Source organism: Martes martes, assembly GCF_963455335.1.
Source record: "Martes martes genome assembly, chromosome: 14".
NCBI classification, from domain to species: Eukaryota; Metazoa; Chordata; class Mammalia; order Carnivora; family Mustelidae; genus Martes; species Martes martes.
Genome location: NC_137902.1, coordinates 64,391,262 through 64,405,086, shown reverse-complemented (window position 1 = coordinate 64,405,086; position 13,825 = coordinate 64,391,262). Strand labels below are relative to the sequence as shown.

Below are 13,825 nucleotides of genomic sequence, written 5' to 3'. Positions count from 1 at the left end.
ATACAAATTATTAGAAAAAAGCATTTCCTAACATCAGTTTGAATCCCTATATTCCTGAGCAAAATAGGAAAACACTTGCTATGTGCTAACAAAGGAATAATATAATGATTCCATTACATTTATCTTGCTGACTCCAATATTAAACATGTCTCATGAGACACTTTATACCCAAATGCCCTTAAGCATGTGATCTGTTCTGAAAACACTCAACAACAACACATAATTGTTAAGGCCATTTTGAGACATATCCCCACATAAGAAGGATTTCACACTGAAGTTTATATTAAAATAATTCCATAAGTAACTAGGAAATAGTTCAAATATTTGAGGAGCTTTTCGCAACAGAATTTTGGCAGTTTGCATATATTTCCCACCTGAAATGCTTTCATTTGACCACACCCACCAATGCTGCAGTGTAGGTCATCTAGAACACCCGGAAACCTTCTAGAATATTTGGCTCAGAAGGAAATGGCACACTCACACACACACACACACACGCCTGCACATATACAGGTGTGTATATACATACACATCGTCTTTAAGAAAACAAAAACTATTTTATTTTTGACCCAGAAAAATGTTGGGAGAAAAGGCCTATTCATTTAAAAGATATCTCCTAGTTGATATGTATCTGCTCTAATACTGAACATTCTTGGTGAACTCTGGTCAGTAAATGAGAGAGCTATTTCAATGGGACATTTATTTAGTGTCAGCTGCACATAACGAACATGCTGAGGGCCTCCTGAGGTGAATACCAGTAGTTCAATGTGGACAGGAGAACAGAACAGGTACACGATAACTTGAAAAGGCAACAGAATGTATTAGGTTAAGTAGAAGGTACTGTGTCAATCCAGAAGACTGACTGACTTCTAAGTAGGGTGAATTGAAACATTTCGGGGAGAAGGCAAGAGCTGGCTTGGACCTCGAAGGATGGGTAGGATTTCACCAAGTGGGCTGGCACAGAAATGCTTTCTCCATGGACAAAGGACAAGTATCAGACGAAGGGAATTAATTCAGGGGCTGGTAAGATGTCCAGTTTGGATGGAGTCAAACATGAATGAAGTAAATGGTTAAGGGGAAAAAAGCCTGGGGGATGCAGGTGCGGATCAGACTGGGAAAGGCCTCGAGCTCTGTGGTCAGGAATCTGGACTTCACTAAACAGGCCGGAGGGAGTTTGGAAGGTCCTGAGGCAGAGTGTGATGATGAAGGCTTCATAAAGGGTACCCTGGCAGCCCCTGGGAGAGGGCAGCATGTACAGGAGAAGGATTCAAAGCACATGACTTCATACTGTCTCTAAGGATAACCTCAGATGAGCAGAAGCGGAACACAGCTGGGAAAATTTCAAGGAAGAGAGAAAAAATGCCCACGTTAAAGGATTCCACATAAAAGCTCGATGATTTACAATGGACCCAGCCACTGCTCACTTTAATCTGGATTGCACTGTCGTGGCTCATGATGTCTGTCTGGGCTCTCCATGACACTCCGTGTTCGGAATCATGGTGGAGCCTGTCAGACACTTAAGGCCACATCTCATAAACATGAGCCAAGCCGACAGCTTTCCTTGAGACCAGCACCGCTATGCCAGGCATTAAACAAATCGTTTGTGCTGTGCAGCTGCGACCAGCTCCCTTGGGAAATCAGAACAGCACCTTCGCACCGTCATCAGCCCCTGCGGACACAACGGACCAGAAGTCCAGGCTGACTTCATGCCAGTCTGCACGGCTTCACTGTCTATAGGATGTTGAACCACTTCCCTAGAATATGGCACATTCATAAACGTGTCCTCAGAGTAGTCTGCTGATACTAGCTCCTTTAAGAGCACCATATCCCAACAATTCTTTTCATAAATAATAGACAGACTGTGAAAAAAATTTTACATGCTTTCAATTCAATGAGGACTTGAAATCTTTATCCTCTCTTCTATAATCATCCATTCTCTATGGACCCATTGGCTGAGCAGACATTACATTGGGTCAAGGAAGCATTTTAAAGAGTCACTATTATATATAACAGTCCTAGTAATTAATATACAGTAGCTGAAGATTTTGATTATAGATTAAAAAAATGGAGTACACATTTTCCTTAAAGAGCTATAAACTATAATCCTATTTTAGGACTTGTTTTTCTTTGTTACAGATATACAACTGGCTTTTCCATTGCTGGCACACCCTATGGAAGCCAATTTATTAACCACAATGGATCAAAAGCAAATGCCGGACCTAGGGAATTACCGCCCCCACCCCTCCAACCCCCAATTTCAAAATGTACCAAAAAGTTCGGAGCACATTTTAAGATACCCACATTCGAGACAACCAAAATGAATCTACAGGTTTACAATAATCATCTATCGATATTGGGAAGATTCCTCACTTTACACGGAAGACAAAACTGATTTTATAAATGAGGCATACGACTGTGCAACTGCAGGGTCTGTTGCAAATTGAGATTTGTCAGCCATAAGCTGATCAATAATTAAAATGGAGTTCACCTCCATGCTGTAATTTTAAAGAGTGACTACAGGTTTCCCTAAGTTTGCCTGAAATATGTGTTAAAGCTAAACATCTATACCATAATAATATTCATTAGTAACTGTACCCTGTTGATTAACGAGCATTCTGGAGAATTTAAGGGGGAAAAAGCACACACACACACACCCACATAATTAGGACATGTGTTTACTTAATAATCCTGAATATCACTATGAAAAACACACCACTTCAGTGAAATCTAAATGACTATATTTAACCGTTAAAATATTTTAGCAATGTATCCGAGTTGTGATGTTTTTCTCCAGCACAGAACACACCCATTATTAATAGACCAGAAAAACAAAAGCAATCTGATTCTAGCAGCTTCTTAAAATCCAGTCTCTTCAAAAAATCCAGCCTGAAGATCACTTCCTCCCCAGAGCCAGAGAACAATACAGAGAACATGTTGCTTATTCATTTCTTACCTTTTTTCCTTTCCTTTTCCTATGAGCAGGTTTTGCATTTTTCTCCTTTGGTTCTTCACTCATCTTTCCTTTAAATCAGGTGAGTTTATAAAAGACAAGGGATCACCGCCCGTATTCCAACATCCAAAACCACGACAAAGAGTCAAAGCATTGAGACCAAAGTCCATTTACGGGAGCTCCCTAGGCAGGCGGTGGCCGTTTCCACCCAGCCCTCACCGCTGGGAGTGTGCCACTGCTCAGCTCTCCTCAGGAAGAAACCGGGTGTTCTCTACATCCAACAGTCAATTATTCTCACAACGAAAATCAATGTTTAAGCCTTTCATTTTTAACTAATCATTACCCTGAGATAAAATCTTGACAACACTTTGTTGCTTGTTCCTCCACAGTGATTCCAGCCTGTAAATGGTGAGTGAGAGAAAGAGAGAGGGAGATACACATACACACACACACACACACACACACACACACCCTCACACATACAGAAATAAGCTACAGACTGCTGACAAGTCTCCCGGAGCCTTCCCTGAGGCTGATTTGCTGCTTCTCACAGGCTGCGAAGCCGAATGTAAATTGCTCTGAGTGCTGCTAGCCTCCCATTCGAACACATGTGTTGAATGCATCAGGGCATACCAGCGGAGGAGGCGGTCCAGGGAGTGATAAAAGATCAGGTTACCGGTTCGGGGAAAAAAAAAAAAAAAACACTCAATGATTCAGACAATAAAAGAGATCTACTACTACCGGAGAAACCAAAGGTTACACTTTCTCCATGATTACTTTTCTTTTTTTAATGGGATAAGCAAACGGATGGGCAAATTGCCAATCTTCAGCTCAAGATTTCTAATGAAGGGCTCATTACAGAAGGCCCCACACCTAATGTGCCATCATTCGTATTTAATCATCGTTTTCCTGCCATCAACCCATCAACCCACCAACACTAGAAGTGTTGGAATATTCAGGAAACATGAAGAACAAGGCTGCTGTCTGCCACATTTAGGGCAGTGTTGCTCTCAGATCACACCACACACTCCGTGCAGCACACCAGCACACCCAAGGCTTCCGGGGTGTTTTCTGGGTACCTGGGGGCGCTTCACACCTGAGTGGAAACTCTCTCTCCCTGCTCTCCATCCATTTAAACATAGCTGAATTACCAGCAGAAACTGTCACGTGAGCATCTCTTTGAAGAGTGTCCGTTACATTCTGATTTGGGAAGGAACAAAGTTCTGAGCCCCCACCGGCCACCACTAAGATCGACACAGGTCTCTGGAGGCAGATAACTTATCCAGGTGTAGGGTAAAGACAGGACGAGTGGACAAGGGAGGAGGAGGAGAGGGGCAGCAGGGTCAGAGCCATCCTTGGGGGTCCAGGAGCCAGAAATTAACCATTTTCTTGCTCACGCTAACATTTTTCATTCCGGAGAATCTGGATTAACATTAACATCTTCATTCACACGAATTTAAAATGATATAAAGCCCAGCAGTATAGGGGAAAACATACCAAAAGGGCTAATTTTCAGTGTTGTGTGGGGGAAGATTTAGTGCTGGTTTGAGGAAATGATGCTAAAACATTGAACCTAAAGGGCAGGTATTTATATTTATATATTCCCCTCATTCTTTACCTATCCTAGAAAGGGGGTTTGTATTTATGTGCAACAAACATTTCTTCTACCCCATCTTGAACAACCACTCCCCCAGCCTGAGTGTGAGGGTGCTTGAGAGGGTCCCCCATGGCCAAGCAGGTGGGGGACAGGGGTGCAAATGACCCTTCCAAGAACGACATGAGTTTTATAAACCATGGGTTAGCTGTTGGAGCTACTTTTTCACTGTGAGGTTTCATAGTATTTAATCACAATAACATACATCTTAGTAAGTCTGGTGTGGCCAGAATTCTGAATGGTGTCAGGCATGTAATCCCATGTGGCAAGTTTCTTCTCAGACTGAACTGCTACCTCTCCGTAGTCCCCACTTTCTGCTGCCATTTCTCAAGATCCTTCTTATCACACAATAAAAGGTAAAAATTCCTATTATGGCAGAATAAGCCTTTCGACCTCTTCCCCAAATCAACCCTTCCTCATCTTTAAAACACAGGGAAACCCAGGGACCGGGCAGTTCCTGACTGCTTCTATCCTTCATAAACTTCAATTAGATAAGCCTAGGTTTGTTACTTGTAGACCTCTTGAGGGACAAGGGTGAGGTAGGTGCTTTATACAAATTCTGTATAAACTAGAGGATATAAGCAGGTGGACTGAAGTCAAACTATCTAAATCTTTGCATTTTCACTAGTTAAGCAAAAGAGATAATCCATCCATTTATAGTGGAATCCTGACATTTTGATTCCTAGTATCAAAAGAAATACTGAGTTGCATCTCCTTCCAGAAAAGTTGTTGTCACTAATTATTTACCTAGTATCCAGAGTAAAGCCTCCTTAAAAAAAGAAAAAGAAAAATCAAAGGTGTACAGAAATTGAGACCAAATTTAGTCCATTTGTGGGAAAATTTATGAATTAGGACTATCAAATATATAAAATAAAACTAACATGAATATTTCTGGCCAAGTAAATAGCACAAGAATGTGTTTTGGGGAAAATGTCATCATAATCACTTTTTAAACTATGAAACTGTGTTTCAATTTGATGAAAACTTTAGGAAATTGATGAATTACACTGGAAATGACAGGAAAGAATGAGGTTGTGAGTGATGACAATTGCCCATTTCTTTGATAAATCATGATCTTGACTCTTCACTTAAATATTCAATGCTTATGTTATAAGCTAAAGTGCTCTCTGCTGGTTAGATGGGGAAAAAACAGGACTTTTAAAGATAAAATTACATAGCCAAATTCTATAAAAGATCACTTTAGGAAGGAATTATCCTTATGGATAAGGAATTCATAAATCTTACTGAATAATATTTCCAGGTGTCACACTGTATAATCACATCTGAGAGAAAGCCCAGTTTCAAAAATTAACTTTAAAATATGTAAAAATGTATACTTAAGTAACAAAATGCATTAAGCTATAGTTTAATAATAACCATATGTGATGTATATAACATGTTTTATGTTCATTTTCTGGAACTTGTTAAGTTCAAGACCTTTTAGAAGGAATAAATCTCTAAAAATCTATAAGGCAAAAAAAGTTTCCGTGTTAAAATTAAGGCCTTAAAACATCACAAAATCAATAGTAATTTAATTCCTCACAGTACGAAACATATTTCACTTCGTAAAATCAGATAAATTTCACTTAAAGTTTGAAAAATTAAAACTTAGATATAATAAATAGGAAAATTGTTCCTTCTTATTGGTTAATGGTCTTTCCTATACTTGTACTCTAGAAATATGCATTCACAGAAATACTGATTGTTTTAGTAAGTCCAAAGTTGTACCAATGCACATTAAATTAAAATTGTTCTGGGTAAAAGAGTCATCTGATTGATCTAAAACCAGTCTAGGCATGATTCCTCGTTCCAAAAATGTTAAATGTTAACTACTTTCTAAAGGTAATCTGTTTTTGCATCCAAATTATAAAATTCCCCCAACCCTTGAGGAAATTAAAATTAGCCTAAGAAAAAATTATAAGCTAAATACAACATAAAATTATCAACTTGGAAGCAAAGCTCTCTGTTAGATCACCAAAGAGGAAAGCGTAACTGGAGAGCATTGCGCCCAAATATGACCCGAAGAACTGCCTGCCTAATTACAGCTTCCTCCAGATAGAAACGATCCTAAACTGGTTGATACAGATCTACTGAGACAGTTCTATTTTTAAATTAAATAACTCGCATAAGAGGACAACAACCAGGGCCAAGTTAAGTGTCGTAGAACAGATCTATTTTTAAAATGAAAGTGGCTTACCATAGGAGAAATCGTGGGGCCGGGGCTATTAGGAAGCAAATGTTTTATGCTATATTCTGCATAAAATTCACTTGAAAACACTGACACTGATACAGTTTCTTGCCTAAAATCAAAGTGCATCAAATTAAAAGTAAACAAATGAGACTTTCCGTTTAAATCCAGCAGAAATACCTATATGAAGAGACTAATTTTATTTTTAAGGCTGGGACATCATGTACTTACTGTAGTCACACTGCTGGTTGGCAAGCTAAAGTAGCTGCTAAATCTTACTAACAGCATCCCGCTGATCCCGTTCGTTAGTCCTCGATGTTTACGATGCTGGTAAAGCTAAAGACAAAACTACAGGCAAATAAGCTATTTTCCGAAAACCCTAGGATCTTTAGAGCTGAGTGAAATGGGGTAGTGATGTTCTCACTTCCCCCACCTGTGGCCCTGACACGTTTTCCCTGAGGTCCACTCAGCCAGTTAAGAGCAGAACTAGGAGCAGAGGTAGTTCTATCAACTCCTCCACGAAGGGCTTTCCTTCCACTACACCGGTGTCTCCCAGAGAGGGTAAAGTGAACCCACAGTGAGATCTGTGAGCATCTTCGGTGGTAAGCAAACGTGCCTTCAATGGTGATGCATGTACTTTAAATTAAAACACACACACACACACACACACACACACACACACATAAAAACATACCAAATGTTTGTTGGAAGCTTCACTGTGAGGTTCCGGTATTTACCTTGCCCTACTTGGGGTGAGTGCCAGGAGAGAAGAAACAGGAGAAAGAGGACGACAGAAACAGGTGGTCACTTCATAAGTCACACTGGTCACTCTCCTTCTCTAAGATTTGGGGTTACCTCAAGCTAATTTCAGGCTGAGGCTGCTCCCACCATGACCACCACTGCCTCATCTTTCCACACGCCCACTACCACCTCGAGTGATGCGCTAGAGCCCCTGAACTTCTGGGCTGTCCCTAGAGATGATTTATCAATATAAAATGTATCACAGAGAAATTTTATGTATCAAAACCATTATTGTTACACAATGTCTTGATATTTCTATTGTGAGTGAAAACATCTGAAGGAACACACTCTGCATTTAAGCCACTAGTCTTCTGTGAGTCTTCATGTCATACAATGACACACAGTGACATCCCTACGTTCCCTCCGAGCATTCAGGCAGGCGTGGGCATGAGCTGAAGGAGGATGAGAGCGTAAACTGAGTCTCAGTTTTCAGCCCCTTTTCAACTACCACCATGATTTTTGCCAGATCCAACAGCCATCTGTATTACTCATTAGTGCTTGTTTCAAATAGAATTCTTTAAACCTCGCTTTGCTCTAAGCAACACTGTCTGTGAAATTATCATTTTGATACACTAGCCCCATTTTTGACAAGACATCAGAACCCCTCAGGCAGCTTCAGAGCAGGAGTAGCCTGTTTTGTTCCGCGTGTTCTTTCTTTCCCGATTATTTAGTCATGTGCCCATTAAAATATAATGACATAATCAAAGTGGATTAGTAAAACAGGGAGAGACAGAATGTTCCAAAAAGACAGAGGCTATAAATGAGAGGTTTGGATTTTGTTTGTTTTCTTCCCTGAACCTCTGCATTTCCATTGGTGTGATTTTCTGAGCAGGGCAATCTTCTCGCACCAGGCTAACAATTTGGAGGCCTGGTAGTGTTTACATGCCAGATACCCCTCCTTTCAGGAGGTGAGGACTGATGAGTCATTCCTGTGATCTTCCCTAAATCCATGTGTTTTATTTAGTAACAACAGAGATCCTAAATGATTTTAAAAGAACCATGGTGACAGAGTCTAAAGAAATTCCCTTCCTTTGTACAAGATAATCCCTAGCAATGCAAATATTACAATGACTAAGAACTATGGATGCTTCTGTTTGGGTCCACACCCAAATGGGGTCAGAGGTTCTGCTGGGTTTTCCTTCATTGCTGGGAAAATCTACACAAAAGACGACCAGATACAGCTCTAGGGGTGCCCTTCCCCATCAAATGTCCACCCGAGACTGCTTCTCACTCTTCATATTCCAAACAACATAGTAATATGGAGATGCTTACTCTTTCAATGGCTGAAATAAAAGGGTTTAGAAAAAGATTTTGATCTTTAGAAACTATGACTTAAGCAATATCTCATGGTAGCTTAAAAGCTTTTACTAACTTAATGCCTTTACTAAAACTATCATGATATAGTGACAACTTTGTCTACACCTGCTACTTGGTATTTCATTTTGCTTAATAGTTTTTGGCACAAATGCTTGAAATCATTTTTTTATGGAATAGGAGAAGAAATGGGTTTGAGATTTTTCTAGCAGCAAAAGTTTAAAAAATAAATAAAGGAGGAACTACAATAAAAGAGGGATTGGTTATTGAAGCAGAGAGTCTGTGAAATGAAGATCATGACTGCTGCTCTAGGAGCCTCCTGCAGACCTGTATCCACACATGTGAAACCAGGACACCGTTTCATTTAACCACATTTAACCACACAGTCCAGGATAATGTTGGAACTAACGCCAGGCCGAGGCTCCAGCCAATAATGCTTTCATCATGTCATGCATGGCTAATCTTCAGATTAGTTACAAGAATTACCAAATTAAGGTAATACCTTTAATTTTACAATACATGTATATCAAATGCCACACAGAGCTCTGAATGTGTCATGGCACCTGACCCGTATTCCTCCAAGCAAATAAATGAAAAACATGAACTCCTCTTGAAGTGAAGGATTCCAGAGAATGTCAATGCTTTTATTATTTTTCTAATTTTTCTTATTGACACTTTTGACACAAAATTATGAAATTATATCTCTAATTTTATTTTTTTAGGATTTTATTTACTTATTTGTCAGAGAGAAAGGGAGAGAGAGAGAGCGTGAGAACAAGCAGGGGAAGCAGCAGGCAGAGGGACAAGCAGGCCCCCCACTGAGCAAAGAAAGGAGCCCAGTGCGGGACTCAGTCCCAGACCCTGGGATCACGACCTGAGCCAAAGGCAGAGGCTTAAACTGACTGAGCCACCCAGGTGTCCCTATGCCTCTAACTTTAAATAATTTACACATACAAGACACTATAAGATGGCTTAGAAAATCACATCAGGATAAGCAGTAAGAGAAACATTCACCCAAAACGTGTCATTCCGTACCAACTGACTACTCCTCCGTGATGTATAAACATGCATGTTTACTGATACCATTGCCAATGTAACCCAGCATTGGTCTTTTATAATATTTGCCAAATTGACAAGGGAAAAATATTATCCTGCTGGGTTGTAATTTGCATTTCTTTGATTGGTAGAGACCTTGAATCTCTTTACATTTACTAATTGTTGTCATTTCTTATTCTGTGAATTTTACTGTTGTGACTGTACTCAAGTCTGTTAGGATAATCAGTAAAGGTGAACTTATTTCTGGGCCTGAGAATCTGAGGACTAAGAGACACACAGCTTCTACTCTAATCAAAATGAGAAAGGAGGGGGACACCTGGGTGGCTCAGTGGGTTAAGGGGCTGCCTTCGGCTCAGGTCATGATACCAGGGTCCTGGGATCGAGTCCCACATCAGGCTCCTTGCTCAGCGGGAGCCTGCTTCTCTCTCTGACTCTGCCTGCTTGTGTGCTCGCTCGCTCTCTCTCTCTCTTTCTGACAAATAAATAAATAAATAAAATCTTTTTTAAAAAAATGAGAAGGGAGGGAACCACAACTGCTACCTAAATCAGTTTCTAAGAAGTCCTGTTTGATCACACACACACATACACACACACACACACACACAGAGGCAGCATTTTCTGGCATGCCATCTTTTAGTTAACTCAAAGCGAGCACTGCAATAATAAACATATCCAAATTCTGCTCCTGCCTCACCCTCACTACAAAAGGTTTTTTAAAGACAAGAATTTTTCCATGTAAATTAAGGTCAGCTTGATATAATTGATCTTTACAGTAAGATTCTGTTTTAAAATGTAATTATTCTCTAGATTACAACAGTTTACAAAGTTATTAAGAAAGCGCTCCAAACAATTAACCCAAGTATGTAGGCAATCTTCGTTACTCAACTTGTGTAAGAGAGTCCGTAAAAAAAAAAGGTTCACAAAAGGAAATGCAACATTTACACTTAGATGTAAATACCACAGATATGCTCGTCTAGAAACTGAAAACATCCCCAAATAAATGCACAGAACACCTTCACAGTGAATCTGGTCTACACCATCTCACCAGGCCTTTTTCAGACTTGAAGGACAGAAAAAATTCCCAAAGAAATGAACTCCAGGCTTCCCTTCTCTGCCTACGTGGCAGCAGACAGAGCACGGGCAGGCCTCATCTTATTACCCTTCACATTTTTAAGCTTCGCAAATATTGCATTTCTTACACATTGAAGGTCTGTGGCAACCAACCGTGCCTTGAGCAAGTCTGCCAAAGCCATTTTCCATTAACATCTGCTCATTCTGTGTGTCTGGGTCCCATTTTGGTAATTCTCACAGTATTTCTAACTTTTTCATGATTATTATATTTGTTCTGCTGATCTGTGATCAATGATCTTTGCGGTGACTACTGCAATTATTTGGGGGTGCCACAAACCACACCCCTATAACATATCAACCTTAGCTGATGATGTGTGTCTTCTGACTGCTCTACTGATTGGCCGTTATCCTGTCCTACACCCTCTCCTCAGGCTTCCTTTTTCCTGAGACACAACGATACTGATATGAGGCCAAATATAAACCCCAACACGGTCCCTAAGTGTTCAAATGAAAAGAAGAGTTACATGTCTCTCACTTTAAACAAAAGCTAGAAATGATTAAGCTTAGTAAGAAGATACATCAAAAGCCAACACAGGCCAAAAGCTAGGCTTTTTATGGCAAAGAACCAAGTTCTGGATGCAAAGGAAAAGTTCTTGAAGAAAATTAAAAGTGCTACTCCAGTGAACACATGAATGATAAGAAAGTGAAACAGCCATGGGTGCTGCCTTTGGCTCAGGTCATGATCCAGGCATCCTGGGATGAGCCCCATATCTGGCTGCCTGGTCAGTGGGGAGCCTGCTTCTCCCTCTCCCTTTGCTCCTTCCCCTGGCTTGTGCTTGCACTCACTCACTCTCTCTCTTTCAAATGAATAAATAAAATCTTAAAAAAAAAAAAAAAAAGTGAAACACATGGTATGGATAAACAACCAAACCAGTCAAAACATCCCCTTAAACCAAAGCCTGATCCAGAGCAAGGCCCTGACTCTCTCTGGTTCCATGAAGGCTGAGGGAGGTGAGGAAGCTGCCCAAGAAAAGTCTGAAGCCGGCAGAGGTTGGTTCCTGAGCTTTAAAGGAACAAGCCCAAGGGGAAGCAGCAGGTGGTGATACAGAAGCCGTAGCAAGGTATCCGGGAGATCTTGCTAAGACAACAGTGCAGGTGGCCACACTCCACAACAGATTTGCACCGCAGACAAACAGCCTTCTAGTGGAGGAAGAGGTCATCTAGGACTTCCTTAGCTACGCAGAAGGCAATGCCTGGCTTCCAAGCTCCCAGAACAGGCGGACTCTCCCGTTAGAGCCTAACACAGCTGGTGACTTCAAGCTGAAACCAACGCTCACTGACCCTTCTTCTGAAAATCCTAGGGCCCTTAAGAATTACACTCAGTCTTCTCTGCATAGGCTCTGAAAGTGAAACAACAAAGTCTGGAGGACAGCACGTTTGTTTACAGCACGGTTTACTGAATATTTCAAGCCCACTGCTGAGATCTGCTGCTCAGAAAAAAGATTCCTTTCAAAATATTAGTGCTCATTGACAATGTACCTGGTCACCCAAGAGCTCTGATGAGATGCATAATGAGATTAATGTTTTCTGGCGCCTAACACAGCATCCATTCTGCAGTCTATGGATCGAAGAATAATTCTGGTTTTCAAGTCTTACTATTTAAGAAATTTATTTCATGGGGTGCCAGCGTGGCTCAGTCAGTGAAGTGTCTGCCTTCGGCTCAGGTCAGGATCCCAGGGTCCTGAGATTGAGCCCTGCATGGGGCTCCTTGCTCAGCAGGGAGCCTGCCTCTCCCTCTCCTGCTGCCCCTCCCCCCAGTCATGCACACACTCGCTCACTCTCTCTCAAAAATAAATAAATGACATCTTTAAAAAAAGAAAAATATTTCATAAGGCTATTGGAGCCATAGATGGGGATTCCTCTGATGGGTCTGAGCAAAATCAGGGCAAAACCTTCTGGAAAACATTCACCACTCTAGATGCCATTCAGAACATTCATGATTCACTGGAAGAGGTCAAAATATTAACATCCACAGGATTTTCATAGAAGTAGATTCCAACCCTCATGAATGACTGTGAGGGGTTCGATACTTCAGTGGAGGAAGAAACTGCAAGTGTGGTGGAAACTGCAAGAGAACTAGAATTAGAATCGGAGCCTGGAGATGGGAAGGCGGGGCTGCAATCTCAGGCCCAGACTTGAACAGCTGAGGAACTGCATCTTACTGATGTGCAAATAAAGTGTTTTCTTGAGATGGAATCTACTCCTGGTGAAAATGCCATGGAGAGTGTTGAAATGACAACAAAGGATAGAGAATCCCACAAAAACTTAGTTGATAAAGCAAGAGCAGGGCTTAAGAGGCTTGACTTGAATTCTGAAAGAAGTTCTACTCCGGAGGATGTTATCCAACAGCATCACACACTATGGAGAAATCGTTCATGAAAAGAAGAGTCAACCGATGCAGCAAACTTCACCGCCGTCTTATTTTAAGAACTTGCCATAGTCACCTCAACCTTCAGCAACCACCACCCTGATCAGTTGACAGCCATGGACATGGAGACAAGATCCTCCACTGGCAAAAAATGATGACTCACTGAAAGCTCAGGGGCTTATTAGCATTCTAAGCAACAATGTATTTTTAATTGAGGTATGGACATTGTTTCTTTAGACATAATGCTCTTGCATACTTAATAGACTACAATGTAGTATAAACATAACTTTTATATGCACTGGGAAACAAAAACGTTTTCATTTGGCTGCCTTAGCTGCAGTATCTGCTTTCTTGCAGTGGCGT

The 13,825-nt window shown here is 40.9% G+C and overlaps 1 protein-coding gene across 1 annotated transcript in view; it reads right to left on the bottom strand.

Moving 5' to 3' along the window:
- The window catches only part of LOC308355024 (uncharacterized protein), a gene marked incomplete at its 5' end in the record, with an annotated part of 219,800 nt that overhangs the window by 56,368 nt on the left and 149,607 nt on the right, over nt 1-13,825 (bottom strand). The gene's annotated exons all lie outside the window — the stretch shown is intronic.